The sequence below is a fragment of the Coloeus monedula genome (genome assembly GCF_965178545.1).
Source record: "Coloeus monedula genome assembly, chromosome: 5".
NCBI classification, from domain to species: Eukaryota; Metazoa; Chordata; class Aves; order Passeriformes; family Corvidae; genus Coloeus; species Coloeus monedula.
The window spans coordinates 34,967,176-34,971,093 of NC_138785.1; positions in this window are offsets into that span (position 1 = coordinate 34,967,176).

Below are 3,918 nucleotides of genomic sequence, written 5' to 3' on the forward strand. Positions count from 1 at the left end.
TTAACTCCTAGTAATTCCCTTGGCTTTATGAGTCTTTCCACCAAATTGGGGTTCATTTAGCATTCATAAGGATTTTGACCTCTTGGCCAAAGGATTAAGAAGCTGCACAAGAGGTCAGAATATAAATTAATCTTTACTTTCTGCTGGCTTTGTGTTGGTTTTTGTTTCTTTTTTTTTTTTTTTCTTTTCTTTTCTGTGATGTTAGCACAACTGGGAAAAGTGCAAGCTGTTTACTGCAGGAAAATTAAACTTATTTTTATGTAACTACTGGGACCAAATACAGGCGAAACAATTACGTATTTCATAAGACTCCATCAATTTCAAGGCACATCTCATAAAGGTAATTGTCTGAAGCCTTGATGATATGTTCTCTCAATTAATGTCCTAGAGTATGAGAACACATTTCAGATAGTGTAGCCTCATCTGATCCTCAGTGCAAATCACAATGGGTGAAATTCAGAACCTCATTCCTTCTGCAGAACTAAATTGCAATATGCTCTACTTGAGATTGCTCCTTAAGACCATTCAGGGACCGAAGCTTATTCAGAGCACAGTTTGTATCTTACTGGTTTTGTGGGAGGCCGTTCCTCAGAAAAGCTGCTGCAAGGCCATTTATGTCAGAAAAATTAGTCAGTACCCAGGAGCTCTCAGGGGCACGTAACACAATCTCCCACTCGCACATCAGCACACCTGCAGTCAGCAGGGGCCCTCCAGTATTGTTCCTTTCACAGAAAAGATGGATGAAAAAAGCAGTGAATGAGACTGAAAACTCTGTGGTACTTGTTTTTCCTCTTGATCTGAAATAGTCTAAAATTGGAGACCTTCCAGAAAGTTGTGGAAGACACCTGTGTGAGACTGCTAGAGAGAGAACAAGGAATCACTTCACAGAGATGAAGTGGAATGAAGAAATCTGTCTGTGCAGGACTAGATAATTAATTCAATACATCCAGGATCCTAGAGCCTTACTAATTGTATGGGGGGGAAAAAAAGTAGATATTTGGATATGCAGTTTTGATTATTTTAAGATAAATTTATTTTAAGTCCTTGGAGTCTTATAGTCTGATATGTGCTCTGACCCAAGCAACTTCACCTTGTAATACAGCTCCAACACCAAACCACGCTTTGCTTTTAAGCTATTCACCCCATTTTTATTCCATGTAGAGGTTTAACCCCAGCCAGCAGCCAAGTACCACACAGCTGCTGCGCACTCCCACACCAGTGGATGTGGGGAGAGAATCAGAAGGGTAAAAGGTAGAAAACTCATGGGTAGAGATGAAGACCTTTTAATAGGGAAAGCCAAAGCTGTACACACAAGCAAAGCAAATCAAGGAATTAATTCATTGCTTCCCATGGGCAGGCAGGTGTGGAGCCATCTCCAGGAGAGCAGGGCCCCGTCATGCATAATGGTTACTTGGGAAGAAAAACAACATCACTCCAAATATCCTCTCCTTTCCCCTTCTTCCCCCACTTTATATCTTGGGCATGATGCCATTTGGTCTGGAATATCCCTGTGGTCAGTTTGGGTCACCTGGCCTGACTGTGTCTCCTCCCAACCTCCCATGCACACCCACCTGCCTCTGCAGCATGGCAAAATGAAAAGCAGAAAAGGCCTTGGCTCAGTGTAAGCCCTGCTCAGCGACAAGAACATCTCTATGTTATCAACTCTGTTCAGTACAAATCCAAAACATAGCCCCATGCACAACAGGTCTGATCCTGATTAAAGATTCTGTTGAATTACTACCATGAAAATGATTACAAAGAATAGCATTAGAAAAAAATTTTTAGGTCTGTCAAAATGAGAGGTTGACTCGATCAAGATATCCCTAAAAGGCTATGGAAATACTGCAACATACTGGCACTTGTTCAAATACCTGAAAGATAAAGGTTTCTTTTCCACACTTTCATGGTTGTTTTTGCTGGAATACAACTTCCAGCCTGTCCCCGTAAGTAGGAACATCTATAAAAGACAAGGCTATACTAAGAATTTTAAGACCAACAACAAGACACAAAAAGAAAACAGGCTGGAAAAGGCTTTTATGTAAAGAACACAAAAGAAATTGATAATGGTTTATTTTCTTTGTTTCTAGTACATACTGCAAGCATTCTAGCAAGCTGGTTTCTACTTTCCATGCATGAATTTCATAAGATAATGCTTAGAGTAGACTGTAAGCAGAACTAAACCTGTAATTTACAATGGTAAACAAGAACTAAAAAGCAGAGTTCATTCAACTATTGTTAGAAACCCAAATAACCTTGCTTTTGATTGTTTACAGCAGAAATGAAGACAGCATCTGTTACCCTATTTATGCAATAGCATTCACATAAAGATTTCACACATTCATTTTTAACAAATAAGAGGTATAGTAAGAGGAGATACAGGCAGGCTGATGCTATGTTTGTATCACTTTATAAATTAATTCTTCATGATACATAAGGTTATTTGAAGGATAGCAAAAAAATAATAAACAACATGGAAAAAACCCCTGTTTCCTCTCTGAAACATTTACTTCTATTTTCATAACAGTGTTTAAACCATACTAAGCACCCCAAAATGAACAGTCTTGCTACGTCTCTGAGATCTCCTTGGCAAAGCCAATAGGAGAGTTAATCTGCATGTTGGTGGTGCTGTTCAGAAAGTTGATTTCTACAATATTTTAGTGCTGTTTAACAACAGCGTTATTAAGAAAGAAATAGAGCCGAGTTGCAACAGCATCCTTATTTTTCACTTTTTTAAAAAAAGCATTTAAGTATAACTGGTCTTATTTATTTAAGATTAACATTTATGGTATCTATAACACACTGGTGCACATAACATGATTTGAGCAGGTCTTGCGTGAATTTTTCTGTAGCTTCACCTTTTGGTCTTTCCGCTTCCAAGTTCAGTAGTAACAGAAGACTGTGAGAGCCCTCTCCTGGTGAACAAAATTTATCTCCCTCCAGCTGTTGCTTGCCAACCAGAGATTCTGAGACAGATATTCCAGCTGTAAAAGAAGATAGTGCTTAGAATGTACTCTCATGGTTTTTTAATTTATTAATACTTAAGTGTCACAAAACAAAGGCTTTATTTTCCAAATACCACCTTACAAAGTGAAGCAGAAAGTCAAGGAAAATACTTCTCAAAAAACTGCTATCTGCAAAGAAATACTAGCTTCAGTATACTTTCACACCAGTACATATTTTGCATGGTTAAGATTGACATCCATCTGGAATGCTTTAAATAAAGCTACTTTAAAGACTTGTTCATTAGTGATAGGTATTGAGAAGGTTGTACACATGGAGTCACTCCCCAGATGAGGAATGAATGAGTGAGAAAAGTCTGAAAACCCCATGGCATCTAAAAGGAGCCCTGGGATCCTCTGAGATGGGCAGTGGAGAGGAAGGCTCTAGGCAGGAGCACCTTTTTTTTCTCCTGTGTAACCAATCAGAGATGGCTTGTGCTGGGTTCACAAGTTATTCTTTCATGCTACCAAAACTGAATCATTTTCTAGGCATTCCCCTTCTCTTATCACACTTATGAGGTAGCCTGCCCATATTATTCAGAAAGGGGACAAGCATATATTATACACAATATCCTGTCATGCACTTTTCCCTGTCTATAGCTGCTGTTATTAAATTTTTCACTTTCCTTCATACCTATACATGTAACATGAATTTGGCTTATTCTCCTGCTGTGCCCTCCCCTTTCTCTGTAACAAGCACTTAATTTAGGTTGAAACACTGTCTCTTTCACTTGCATATGTTCTCCTCCTTATCTACTTAGTTTGATTTACTGTATTAATTTTAAGGACACTGTGTCTCTCTATTCCATCACTTTTGAGGTCTGAAAAGAATTTTAAGTTCAAAAAATCTTAAGTTCAAATCAGACTAAGTCAATGAACTACCAGACATGCTTGAGTCCAGCTTACTATCTAGAAAGCA